Source organism: Macaca nemestrina, chromosome 3, assembly GCF_043159975.1.
Source record: "Macaca nemestrina isolate mMacNem1 chromosome 3, mMacNem.hap1, whole genome shotgun sequence".
Taxonomy (NCBI): Eukaryota; Metazoa; Chordata; class Mammalia; order Primates; family Cercopithecidae; genus Macaca; species Macaca nemestrina.
In genome coordinates this window covers 183725992-183740225 of record NC_092127.1, presented here as the reverse complement: position 1 = coordinate 183740225, position 14234 = coordinate 183725992, and the positions used below count along the sequence as shown (strand labels likewise).

General features: G+C 41.3%; 1 protein-coding gene across 1 annotated transcript in view; it reads left to right on the top strand.

Moving 5' to 3' along the window:
• LOC105487925 (uncharacterized) overlaps nt 1-14234 on the top strand; it is a 313023-nt gene that overhangs the window by 241300 nt on the left and 57489 nt on the right. Inside the window, exons 11-13 of the transcript XR_011621459.1 lie at nt 7487-7650; nt 8503-8845; nt 9280-9341. The gene's annotated coding sequence lies outside the window, so the exon portion shown is untranslated. The remainder of the gene's footprint in view (nt 1-7486; nt 7651-8502; nt 8846-9279; nt 9342-14234) is intronic.

The following is a 14234-nucleotide window of genomic DNA, read 5'->3' as shown; positions in this document are numbered from 1 at the left end:
GAATTCCTATGTAGAATCAGGCTGCAGTCATTTCTGCATCCTGAGGGTCAAAGAGGGCAGTGGCAGAAATCATGCTTTTTATTATTCAGTGGGCCTTTGATCATAAAAAGTAAGCCCTCTGGGCCTACTTTGGAATGAATGAAGAGATTGATCAATTTTAGGGGATGTAAAATTGTCCTTTGTAATAAAGAATACAATTTTTTAGGTTCTTCCTGGGGATCTTAGAAACTTGGAGAGTAGATGCCAGTGAGCTGGGTGAGGATAATGGTTGGAACCTGGTTATTGGGGTTGGGGGCCACTGGTGTGAGAGAGGATCTGTTGACAGAATGCAGGTCCGAGCAACATAACAGCAGGTGTGTGTCCAGGAGAGAGATGGCTTGGGAGGGCTTGACTCATGAACCTCAGAAGCAGCAATGTCTGAGACTGAATTTCTTTTCTATCTTATGCTGTAATTTTTTTTTTCCGGTTCCTAAGCTTTCAGGAAAATCTGTCTCACATAAAAGCATTGTGTTTGAGTGCTTTGAAGAATGAAAGGGAGAGGGCTCTGTCCATGCTTGGGGTAAAGACATACAGTGACAGGGCAGGAATTAGGCAGAAGGGGCATAAATGAGATTCCCAGATAGAAACCAGAGAGGAGGCATTTGGAATAGGAGGTGAGAGGCTACCACCAAGAGTCCACACACACGGGAAATTCCGTATCACCCAATACAGTCCAGACATGTTCAGGAGGGGCCTTTCTTCCCTGCAGAAACATGCAGGATGGGGACTTGAGTAATCTAAAAATTAGAGGAAACTGAGTTTACAAGGAGGAAATTTAAGTTACATTCATGCCAGGCAGTTTGCTGATCTATTTACAAAAGGTGTATTGAGTTCCCACTATGTGTCAGATACTTTTCATATATTACTTCATGGCATCCTAGCCTAGCAGGTAAGGATGAGTGTTATGATGAACACCTGACAGATGAGGAAGCTGAGCCTTTGTGAGATGGGGTGTTAATCCTGGTCTTGCCTCCTCACTGGTGAATGGATGGATCATTTTGATAATACGTGAAAAGTTGCTTGGTTGCCTCTAGGCCCTGGGAAAATGCAAGGATTTATTGCCATTTTCAGATTTTCCAAATAAGGAACCAGAGCAGAGAGAAGAATGGCAAGGGAATTGTGGCCTCTACCTGGCCCAGTCAGCTGGAGTGTTAGGACCACAGGACTCAAAGCTCATCCCACTGCTTCATCACTGCAGCTGGCTCCAATTTTATTAAGTGCTTTACAGGCACTTTTATTGGGTGGGCCTTGGCTAGTGTGGTTTTCATTTGCAGCTGAAATGCTTGAGGCTTAAAAGTGGTCCATCCAGACCTTTCTACTTTGTATAGGCTGAATTGCATCCTCAAAAATGATACACTGAAGTCCTAACCCTTATTATCTGTGAATGTGACCTTACTTGGAAATAGGGTCTTTGCAAACATAATTGGGTTAAGAAAGATCATTAGGGTGGGCCCTAATCTAATATGGCTGGTGTCCTTTTAAAAAGAAGAGACAGAGACACACAGGGAGGATGCTGTGTTATAACAGAGGCAGAGACTGGGGTGATGCAGCTGCAAGCCAGGGAGCACCAAGGCTTGCCGGCCCCAGCCAGAACCTGGAAGAGGCAAGGCAGAATTCTATCCAGAGTTTCCAAAGGAGCATGACCTCGCCGACATCTTGATTTTGGACTTCTTCTGCTCTCCAGAACTAGGAGAGAATAACTTCTGTTGTTTTAAGCCATCCAGTTTGTGTATTTTGTCACAGTAGCCCCAGGAAACTAATATACTCTACGAAATCACCTTAGGATGAAGTGCTCAGCTCTTGAATCTCTCATGCATGCTCTGGAAAGGTCATTCTCATTCATTCATTCATTCATTCATGTGCATGGCTGTTCTGGGCGTTTTGTAAGAAATACAAACCTAATTCATGTTATCAAGTTAACTTCAATCTGGGGAAACAAGAAATTTGCAGCAAGAGGTAGATTAAATACTGTGGCAAATAGAATGAGTCTCTGGGCCAGTCCTTAGCACTTGGTGGGTGTTCGGTATCACAAGGTATTATTGTAAGTAACAACAGGTGAAGTGGTGGACCTATTACAGACAGTAGAATCATACTGGTTGTGTGAGGGTGTCATCCTCTCCAATCTCTAATCACTGCCTCTCCCAGAGAGTCTTCCGCTTCTCTCACTCCAGTGTTCTAACACATTCTCCTATTTATTTTCTTCATGGCTTGTAACAGTCCCTGAAATGATCCTATGTGTTTATTTCCTTATTTACAGTAGGCCTTCTCCACCTTGGCACTGTTGATATTTTGGACCAGACAATTCTTTTTAGTTGGGGCTGTCCTGTGAGTTGTAGAACGTTTCACAGCATCTTTGGCCTCTACCCACTAGATGCCAGCAGCACTCCTCCCAGGCATAACAATAAAATATGTTTCCAGACTTTGACAAATGTTCCCTGAGGGGAAGAATTACACTGGTTGAGAGGCACTGATTTTAAGTGTGAGTCTTGAAGCAGGAATTGTCTGTCTTGTTCTCTTTTGTCTCCCCCGCGCCTGGAATAGTGTGCTTATACAGTGTCACTAAGTAAATGTGCGTTGGCAGGTAGACTGAAGAGCTAGTGCAGAGCTAAGTTTGCTGTTTTGTGGGAACTCAAAGGAGAAGTACCCTCTGGTTGGAAAACACCCCAGGAGAGGCAGCTTCAAGGAGCTGGCATGTAGATGAAAATGTTTAGCATGAGCAAGCTTTATCCTGGTCAGGGGCAGGCAGTGGGCATTCCAGGCAGAGGGAGTGGCCCTGGAAAAAGGGAGAAGGTAAGATGGGCTATGGGATGTTGGTGTAATGTTGTGGTGGTGAGGCTGGGGGTAAGAGGACCAGCTCAGAGAGGCTGCAGGAACATTGGGATGGAGTCCTAAGGGCCTGGAAGAAGGTGGTGGCAAAGAGATAGAGTTGTACTTGAAGATGTCTGATGAGTAAGAGAAAGTTTCTCTGGAGTCATTAATATGCCTGATTATTCCCTTGATTTATGCTCTTCACTGACAGATTAGTGTTTCATGAAATGCTATTACCCCTATAGCTCATATTTCTCTGGGTTTACTTTTACTCAGTAACTATCACTTCTGATTATTCTTACATTAATTGTACATAACACTGTGTTGCTTTAAATATATTATTTTAAAACATTTTGTTTTGCAATTCACTTTACGGTTAGAAATTCTGTAGACAGTGGTCATAAATCTCCCTTGAAAGAAAATGGAAGTTGTCTGTTTTAATTTTCTATCAATTCCTTACTGCTTGGGAAAAAATAATAGGGGACAGAAAAAACCCCCCACAAAAACCCTTTTTTAAGCACTTGCAATTGTCCATGTCTTACTTCTACTAGTGGGTTGCTGTTTTTAAGCTGAATAGATTACTTTCGAAATGCATGTGCATGAGATTAGGGTTTGAAGATGTTTTGAATAGAAATAGCATTTAATTTTGAGATGTGACCAAAAAGGTGGCAGCAATGAGACTGAAGAAATAGCACAGACTCTGGATCAGACAGATTTAGCTAGAATTCTGGCTCCTGTGCTTACTGGTTCTGTGATCCTGAGCAAGTTTCTTTCAGTCTTTTTTATTTATTTTGTTTTACCAGTACAATGGCAGGGGAGTGTAACTGGCCAGCCCTCAAACTTAGTGCCATAAAAGATCAACAACAAACAGTTATTTTGTACACAATTATTTTCTTTTGGGCAGGGCTCAATGGACATGGCTTGTTTCTGCTTCTCATGGCAACAGATATAGTCATGAGATTGGAGCTGGAGGACGCGTTTCCAAGGTGACTCGATCTCCTAGCTGGTGAGTTGATGCTGACTGTTGGCAAGGAGTTCAGTGGAGTCCATGTGGTCACCCCAGCTTGGGGGTCTCAGAGTAGTTGTTACTGGTGGAGGGTGTCCAGGTTCTTGGCATTTTGAACAAGGAATTGTTCAAAATGCACAAACAAAGCAATGAAAAAAAGCGTAGATTTACTGAAATGAAAGAACACTACAGAGAGTGGGAGCAGGCTTGAGCCAGTGGCTCAAGAGCCCTGGTTACAGACATTTTTTGGTATTTAAATATCCTCTAGAAGGTTCCCATTGGGTACTTGGTCTACACCCTATGTAAATGAAGTAGTGGACTGTCATCAGTCTGATTGATTATGGCAAGTGATCAATCCGAGGCTGAAGTGAAGTTACAAAGTTATTCCCGATGCAAACGTCTGATTGGCTACCAAAAGTGACCAATCAGAGGCTGAAGTAAAGTTACAAAGTTATACTCCTGTGGAAATGAAGACTTGGCCTGAAATCAGTCTGATTGGCTGCAGGAGGGGACCAATCAGAGGTACTTTCAATTTTTCATCTGCCAGGCAGAAAAGGTGGGGTGGCGGTGAGATACAAAAGGAGTAGCCTCTGGTTCTTTAGTTACTTGTGCATGAAAAGTTGGGGTTTTCCTTCTGATTTAGTTCTAGGAAGTCAGCATGAATCTGCCTTAGGTTTCCTGCCTCCAGACCCTACTCTCCTGCCTTAGTTGGACCACTTGTATAGTCTGGCTTTCCCCAGAATAAGTGTCCCAGGAAAACTTATCAGAAGCTATATGGCTTTCTATGACCTAACCTCAGAAGTCAAATAGCAACAGTTCTAACATATTCTTTGAAAAACAAAACAAACAAAAAAACTTAAGAAAAATAAAAAACAGCCAGTTTCAATTTTTTTTTTTGGAGGTGGGGTCACACTCTGGTCCATGCTAGAGTGCAGTGAAGTGATCCTAGCTCACTGCAGTCTCAAACTGGGCTAAATGATCCTCCCTTTACAGCCTCCCGAGTAGCTGGGAACACAGACATGCACCACCATGCCCAGCTAATTTTGTTTTTAGAAGGTAGATACTAGTGACATCAACAGAAAAGTAACTAAATAAACTATAGTACATATCCATACTAAAAAAAACACACATATATAATAAAAAGACACACAAGCTTTTAACAGGGATTACTTCTGGGGAGTACAGCTGAGAAATCACCTTAGAACTTTAGTTTTAATTTTTAACCATGACCATATATTACTTTCATAATAATGATAAAAAAGTAAGAGATAAACTTATATGGAAAGGAGTCCAAGAGATAGATAGAAAGGAGTCCAAGAGATAGTGGGAAGATAGAAAAGTAAAACATACCACTGAAAAGTAGAGATGAAGATCTCATTATGTTTCCCAGGCTGGTCTTGAACTTCTGGCCTCAAGTGATCCTCCCACCTTGGCCTCCCAAAATGCTGGGATTAGTTCTATCTTTGAAGTTCAAACTCTTTCTTTTGTACTAAAAGGTTCCTCATTCATCCTGTTATATCCAGATACTTAGAAGTCATCCCTGATACCTCCCTCTGCCTCACACTGCCATCTTTGAACTGCAATATTTGTTTCTTTGCCCCCACCTTGTCCTTTCTTCCATCACTTCTCCACATTATAGCATCTACTTAAAAGCAAATCTGGTCCTTTAATCACGACATCATAAAGCACACCAGGGGCTTCTGGCTCTCATTAGGATTAAGACCAAAATCTTGAGAGGACCTACATGGAGGGATCTGGCTCCCCTCTGTCTCTCAGCCTCATCTTGTATGATAGTTCCTCTGCAGCCCCTCCCTCCGGGCTTCTGCCGGGCTGGAACTCTTTCACTTCCTGAACTCCTAGACAGAACTCCATTTGATTTTGCCACAGAGCCCTTCCATATACTATTGCCTCAGCCTAGATGCTGTTTGTCTTGAGCTCTACAACTAGACCAGTTACTCCTATTCATTGCTTTTTTGGCTTTAATACTTAACATGGGATGGTGTGGGCTGAACTATCAAAAACCTAACTTAAACTGGCTTACATAAGAATATGCACTATCTGACATAACAGTAAGCCCAGGGGTAGAAGGACTACCTAGTTGGTTGTTTCAGTGGCTCAACAATGTCACTGAATTGTTTCTGTAACCAAATTCTTTGGGTTTTTCCATGATTTGCTCCTTACATTACCTTCAGCCTAAAGCAGGTAATCCTCCTGCTCACAATATGGCTGCCAGCAGCAACGGAGCCATTATGCATCCTTGTTTCCATCTCCTTCAACCATGGAATATAAATGCATTACTTCAGTATAATTGGACCAGCATGGTTCATGTACCCAATCTATCCTCAGACCCATAAATTGCCAGGGAAGTCTCATGGTGTGATTGACTTAGGCTAATCAGAATTCACCAGTAGAGGTGTAAAGGTATTAGTGTCTCCTGAATCATATGATAATGTGGAGAGGAAATGGACTTCTAAATAAAATCTGGGTAATATTAGGAAGGAGAGAGTGGGAAATGAATGCTCAGAAGGAAGAAATAGTGCCTACTAAAATAGCTCTCTGCATCTTCTTGGTGGCAGTTGCCTGAAGTTGTGATTTTTAGAACATTTTAATTGTGGTAAAATTAAATGTTATATGGTAAAACACATATAGCTTAAAATTTACCATCTTAGCTATTTTTAAGTGTACAATGCAGTGACATTAAGTAAATTCACATGATTCTGCCACCATCACCACCACCATTCATACCTATGGAAGGCTGGACATCTTGTAAAACCGAAACTCTGTATTTACTAAATAATGTTCCCATTCCTCTCCAGCCCCTGGTCATGACCATTCCGCTTTCTGTCTTGATGAGCTTGACTACCCTAAACACTTGATATAAGTAGAATCATACAGTGTTTGTCCTTTTGTGACTGACTTATTTCACTTGGCATAATGTACCCAAAGTTCATCCATGTTGTAGCATATGTCAGAGTGTCCTTCTCTTTTAAGGCAAAATAATATTCCATTGTATGTTATGCACATTCCATGTATGTTATACCACATTGTGTTTATCCTTTCATCTCGGATGAACACTCAGGTTGCTTCTGCGTTTTGGCTATTGGGAATAATGCTGCTATGGACCTAGGTTGTAATTTACAGGTATTCATTGGTGTTTACAATATATATTCTGTTTCCCTAGGTCTCCCCATGCTGTGAGCTCCACCAGGCAGTAGATGTATCTTTTGTTTATCCTCAGCAGTGCCACTGTAAACCCAAGACAATGCCCAGCAGAGTATAGACACTCAAATATTTGTTGATGGAGTGAACAAACATTTAATTTGGGATGAATTTCAAATAACCTTACTTCTCCATGATCATATTTTCTTTTTTTAAAAAAACCTCATAATTATTTGGAAATATATGTGAATGTATAACTGGGAGCATACTCAGAAAAAAAAGAAGCTTTACTAAACCAAAATACTCTAACCAGGGGCTACTTACCTGTTTTTGATCATTTGCAGCAATCATACTTTGATTTTTATGGTTGAGTAGAAGTTTAGGAATTTATAATGAATTTAAACTCAGAATTTTGTGAAGATGATACAGGGACTGGAATGGAAATTCTACATTTTGTTTTACTTTAACTTTCAGCACAAGGGTCCTGTAGTTCTGATGTCAACTCTGAGCCCTCTTCATTAGGACACTGGGAAGAAGCTGTAGCCAGTTCCATGAAGAAAACCATTGACTCGGAGTGGTTTCTTCTTCACTTTGAGCCAAGTTCAGTGGTACTTTTGTCTAATGAGATTCATTCTGAGGTTGGTGAGTGTTTGAAAAATTATTACGGAAAATTTCAAGCATATAAACAAGTAGATATAATAATATAGTAAATTCCCTTATACCGATAATCCAATTCCAACAATTACCAATTCAGGGCCAGTATTATGTTATCTGCATCTTCATTCACTTCCTCCTTCCCCTTGGATTATTTAGGAGCAACTTCTAGACATTATATCATTTAATCTATAAGAATTTCACCATGTATTTTATAGGCAAGTACTCTTTATGGAAATACAATGACAATACTATTTTTATATCTAAATAATTAAAAATAATTACTTATAATAATGAAATATTGAGTCAATGTTCAAATTTTCCTAATTATTTTATATTTTTAGTAGTTTTTATCAGTAGCCAAATAAGTTTTATGTATTGCAATTGTTGGATGTGCCTCCAGTCTTTTAAAGTCTCTTCTCCTTTTCCCTCTGTTTTTGTTGTTGTTGTTGTTGTTGTTTTGTTTTTTTAAATATTTCCCCTTAGAACTTATTTGTTGGGAAAAAAACAAAAAAACAAAAAAAAAACTACTCATTTGGGCTGCAATCTTTCCCATACTCTGGATTTTGCTGATTGCATCCTTGTGGCATTGTTTAACATGTTCCTCTGCAACTCTGTTTCCTGCAAATTGATAGTTAAATCTTGAAGCTTGATAGATCCAGACTGAAGTTTATAGCAAGAATACCTCAATCTTTAGATGGTGGTTTATTTTTCCATTGTGTATAATGGACTCTCTTTTTGTGATGATAGTAGCCATTCATGGCCATTCTTTGATCCATTATTTTACTAAGGTTCACAAAATGTGAATATCTAATTTTATCTTTTTTTTTTTTTAGACGGAGTTTCTCTCTTATTGCCCAGGCTGCAGTGCAATGGCATGATCTTGGCTCACCACAACCTCCGCCTCCTGGGTTCAAGCTATTCTCCTGCCTCAGCCTTCCGAGTAGCTGGAACTACAGGCATGCACCATCATGCCGGCTAATTTTGTATTTTTAGTAGAGATGGGGTTTCTCCATGTTGGTCAGGCTGGTCTTGAACTCCTGACTTCAGTTGATCCGCCCACCTTGGCCTCCCAAAGTGCTGGGATTACAGTCTGAGCCATGGTGCCTGCCAGTTTTTTTAACGTTGGAATACTTCTGTGAAGACAACCCCCCTCGATAATCCATTGACTACCCTCAGGTATATTTTATATAGAAAAAACAGAATTAATGCTTATATTTTACTTTTATTTACTAATTTTTAAACCTTTAAAAGTTACAATGAGATTTTTTCCCTACCCTTTTTGCTTTATCCCTTTATTTTTTCTTTCTTCTTCTTTCTTTCCTTCCATCTCTGACCTCCTCTCTCCTCTCTTTCTTTCTCATTAGCTCATTCAAACATATTATTAACTATATTTATAACAAAAATATCTTAACACATTTAACTACATTTAACTAATAATTACATTTAATTACACTTAACTAATAATTTAAATGTATTTGATGGGCTTCAGTAGGATTTGTTACTTTTAAATTTTAGAACACTTTTTTCTATTTGAAGAAAATCTTTACATACCACTCCTTGAGTAACACTTTCTTTAAATGTCAATTCTTTGTCAATTGGTTTTTATCCAGACTGTGCCTGCAATATGCTAATGAAGATACACAGAAACAAATCTTCTGAATGAGGCTTCCAAGTAAGCAAAAGCTTTTCTGATTAAAAAAAAAAAAAGAGAGAGAGAGAGAGACAGATTCAGTTGATTGATGCTTTCTGCCCTTTATCTTTCTTCTTCCTCCGTGGCATGTGAGTGCAATGGCTAGAGGGGTAACAGAGATGATACCCCAAAGGGGATGAATGCTGAGATGCTCCCTCAGATGGTGGAATAGAAATTGAATGGAACCCAGTTCCTTTATGATCCCCTTCAAGAATTGTTCCATCTCAAGATTACCCAAATTCTAGTTACGTAAGAAAATCCCCAAGTTTTTTTGAGCCACGATTTATTGGCATTTTTGATACTTGCAGCCACATGTCTTCACTGATATGTTTGTCCAAAGTCATGTTCACAATAAGTGAGAGAGGTTGGTTTCAAATTTAGGCTTCTTAATATCTAAAACTTGTGATTTTACTAAATAATATAAAGAACCGTGGGCAAAGAATACAACTGGATACTTCTGTATAGAGAACCCTCTGATTAACTCTTTAATGACCCTCAGATATGCTTTGTACAGAGAAGGCAGCATAAATGACTGATTGGTAAGCCAACTTCCCCATGTCCAAGGCTGCATGGTTCCCTAAGAGCCCAGGATTAACCTACGTTATCAGCTTCTCCTCAGGCAGGGAATGAGATGCTTCTGGCCTTGTGTAATGAGCTGATGAAATATACAAGCTGTCTCTTGCTTCTTGTCAAATGATTTCCAACCTTTCTATACCAAGGAGTCCTTTTTTCTTAACTCTTTGCAAAGTAAAACAGGTTTTGAAAGATTTTTGTCTAAAACAACTACACTTAACAATAAATATTGAATTACTTCCCTCTCTAAATTTAATCAAATGCGCATATAGTCTCTAATCATAGTTTCCAATCTCCATGTCCAGGGTTAGTTCCTTGAGTTGGTTCTAATTTCAGAAAAGAATAAGAATACTTTGGTTCACATGTGTATCCTCAATGTCTGTCAGTATTTTAAGGATAATAGTAATGTCCCATAGATTCCTGGGTTGTCTTTGAAACCTTCTGTGGGTCTGGGGACTCTGCTGGGGACCCAGGCTGGGCATCCCTGCTCTAGAGTTTGATGGTCCATATTCCAGGAAGCTGGGTGGTTGTCCCACAAGAAAAGGTTGTAGAAGAGCCTTCTAGGCAGAAGATAGGGTTGATTCTGCTGTGGGTTCCTCTTAGTGCCCCATGTTACTTTTTAGCAAGGCTGATCCCATGATAGCCCTGGTTGTGCCAGGCCTATTTGGCTCCTCATGCTCATGCCTCCCACTTGGACTCAAGCCAGACCTGGATCCTGAAAGCCCAATCATGGAGTATTTTAGGAGCCCCATCCACAAAGGTAAGCAGGATCTAGAATTGGTCGTGCTTGGGTATCCAGCCTGCCCACTTTGTGCCCTGTGGATTGCTCTGTAGCTTTCCCCTCCTGCCCTTCTTATGCTAATCATGTTCATGATGGTTGAGTTCTGTTGGAAAAACATTTACTGAGCTCCTGCCATGATCCAGCATAGCACTAGATGCCAATTTATAAAGATGAGTAAGGTCCCATGTTTATCATCGAGGCTCTGCCTTGATTTCTGGTTGGTATTCAGGTTTCCCTCATTTAAAACTTAATGTAGAAGGATTTGTGAGATATGACATAGTTCATGCCAGCCTCCCTCTACCTTCTACCTGAGTTAGACCCCTCTTGTTCTACCCCCAGCTGCTGATGGGATCCTGATACAGCCCGGGTGGATTATCTACCATCTCAACATTGTAGATCCTACCTTTCTGCAGAGTGGGGCCCTGTTGCCACATCCTTCCCACCAGATTGAGTTCCTATGTTTCCCTCTCCTATGTGACTGTCTCTCCCTTTAAAATACGCACTTCTAGAGGGCAGGGACTGTGTTCATCTTGGTATCCCAGCACCATGCCCAGAGCACAGTGAATAGTAGGTACTGGTAACTGTTTGTTGAATGATGAATGGTGAGTGCTGCATGTAGAGGGCAGATGAGGAGCTAGGCCCCTGAGAAGTCTGGAAATGGTGTAGGTTGGCCACTAAAGATGACCGTGATGTCACCTGGGGTTGTGATATGGGATGAAGGGAAGACTGTGGACCAGATGCCACTGTCATCATCAGGCTATCACGAGAGTGAGTACTAGTCAGGTGGTGGTTAGGGAAAGCAGCGACGGGGTGGAGGTCAGTGTAGTTGAAGGACCTGAGACTCAAGAGAGAGAGGAACTTTGACATAGGCAGCTGGGACTGGCACTGCGGGCCAGCATGCTGAGAGCAACTCTGAAGAACATGGAAGGACAGATTGAGAACAGGCTGACTCCACGTGACAGGACTGCAAAGGAATCAGGTTGCCAGGGAAGAGCTGGTTCTCAGAAAGGCCAGGACATGGTGGGGAGACTCAGGAGGAGGTTGGGGGTATATGGTATTGGTGAACCACATGGCAAAGGTATATGGATGAGCACCTTAGTGAGATGAGACCCCGGGATGGCTGCCCACCCCGTCTCATGCATTCTCCTCCTCCACTGAGTCTCCGCTCGCTTCAAGTGAGGGTTGATGGCTTTGGCTTTGCTCCAACTTCCTGCATCTTCTCTGACTGTGTCCTGACTTTGACCATGAGCCTTGTCCTTGACAACTGCCTTGTCTCAGGTCCTGGACTCCTACCACCCCTCCCTCCTCTGAGGAAACCAGACCTGAGCATGCAGCTCCTGCAGCTTTTCACCTCGACATATCTCCCCAGCCAGAGCTTTTGCTTAATTTGCTTACTGACATTTCACACTGATATGCGGGGACTCATCAATCGAGTTCCAAGCATATGCATGACTCACATGCATTTGAAGAGTATGTGGAGGAGGGAGGGAAAAAATGAGAGACAGAGGATTTTAGTCATGTAAGTCATGAAAGAGCCTACCAGGCTTGCTTTGGTTTTGTTTGTTTTAGAAAATGACTGGAGGCCATAATGTTTGAACTTTTTTATTGTGAAGTCTGCTGAGAATTCAAGCAGGGCCAAACCCCCGAGACTTCTCTTTCTTCAGTTCCTGAGACAGAAAGGATGAGTCTGAATCTTATTAAGCAGATCCCCAGGACTTGGATTGAAAGAAATATGAAAACACAATTTTGTGTTCAAGCCTGGGAAGGAAAAATAACTTCAGAGTGAGCCAGACATATTTTGGAATTCCTTCAGCATCTACACAGCAGGACCTACACAGCATAAAACTGTGAAAGTTTGTGAGTGTGTGTGTGTGGTGTGTGGTGTGTGTGTGTATGAGAGAGACAGAGAGAGAGAGAGAGAGAGAGTATGTGGTCATCTTCTGGCTGGAAAATTGCTTCCAAAATTTGCACAAGGAGACAATTTCTTTTTTACCAAACTGATAAAAATGTATCACATAGCCTTTAAAGATGGAACTTACTTTTTGTGAAATTGACACATTTGCTTACCCCTGTTCCTGCCAGGAAAGTGCTTCCTTCCACTAGCATATGAATCCTACAGGTTCTTAGTGTGTGGCCAGGATCTGCCTTGTTTCCTCCAGCTCACAGAGCATTCTCTGTCTCTTGAGAACCCCCACAGCCTTTGTCACTTAGTCAAACACAGGTTGCTATAGCAAAGTACCGTAAATTGGGTGCCTTATATACAACAGAAACTTGTTTCTCACAATTCTGGAGACTGGAAGTCTCCAATCAGGGTGACAGCATCGTCAGGTTATGGTGAGGGTCTTCTTCCAGGTTGCAGACGGCTCACTTCTCTCTGTGTCTTCACATAGTAGAAAGAGGGTGAGAGGATTCTATCATCACCTAGAGGGTAAATATTTCAACATATAATTTATAATAAACACTCAGTCTATTTTCAGGTTGCTTCTGGCTTTCTCAAGCCTGACTTTCCTCATAGCTGTGATTTTCTTATTGCTTTCCCTTAAACACAAGTCAGGTCTGTCCTTTAATTCTCTGTAATGCAGTTTATAAAACACTATTGAAGACTTGTGGAATGAGAAAGGAATGACAATGCAGACAAGTATTACCAGATACAGTTGCTCATAGCATCCTCAGCTCTTGCCTGTCTCCCAGTTGTGATGCCCAGCATAGTGCCTGTATGATTTGGCTGTGTCCCCACCCAAAATCTCATCTTGAATTATAATCCCCACAATTCCCACGTGTGAAGGGCAAGACCAGGTGGAGGTAACTGGGTCATGGGAGCAGTTTCTCCCATGCTGTTTTTATGAGAGAGTCTCGTGAGATCTGATGGTTTTATAAGCGTCTGGCATTTTCTCCTGCTTGCACTCACTTCATCCTGCCGTCCTGTGAAGAAGGTGCCTGCTTCTTCTTTGCCTTCTGCCATGATTGTAAGTTTCCCAAGGCCTCCCCAGCCATGTGCAACTGTGAGTCGATTAAAACTCTTTCCTTTATAAATTACCCAGTCTCAGGTATTTCTTCATAGCAGTGTGAGAACAGACTAATACAGCACCCGTAGAGGGAGGAGGCTAAATACGTGCATTTCTCCTAATCTAGATTCAGGCCCTTGGCTTTCTAGAGACCTTAAGAGAGAATAACCAAGGTTCCCTCTAAACCCCGGGCCTGGTCTGGCCACCCATTAACAGATCTTACAGACACAACTGAATTTTTATTGGTTTAGGTATCTCTGTTTCAAAAGGGGTTCTTATTTTACATTTGTCTAATTAAAATGCCCTGTAAGTGTTTTTTTTCCTAAACAAAGCCTCTCTCTTCCCTCATAGAGGAATCTGAGCCTCCTCCTTGGAAGAAACAGAAGAATCGTTGGCAGCTTTCAAATGTCAGGGGCACGCTTCTAACTGTCAAGATTTCAAAACATGTGTACATGTAGTTGCAGCTAGATAATGCCAGAGAACATTAACTATCTTCTCCTTCTCTCATCCTTATGT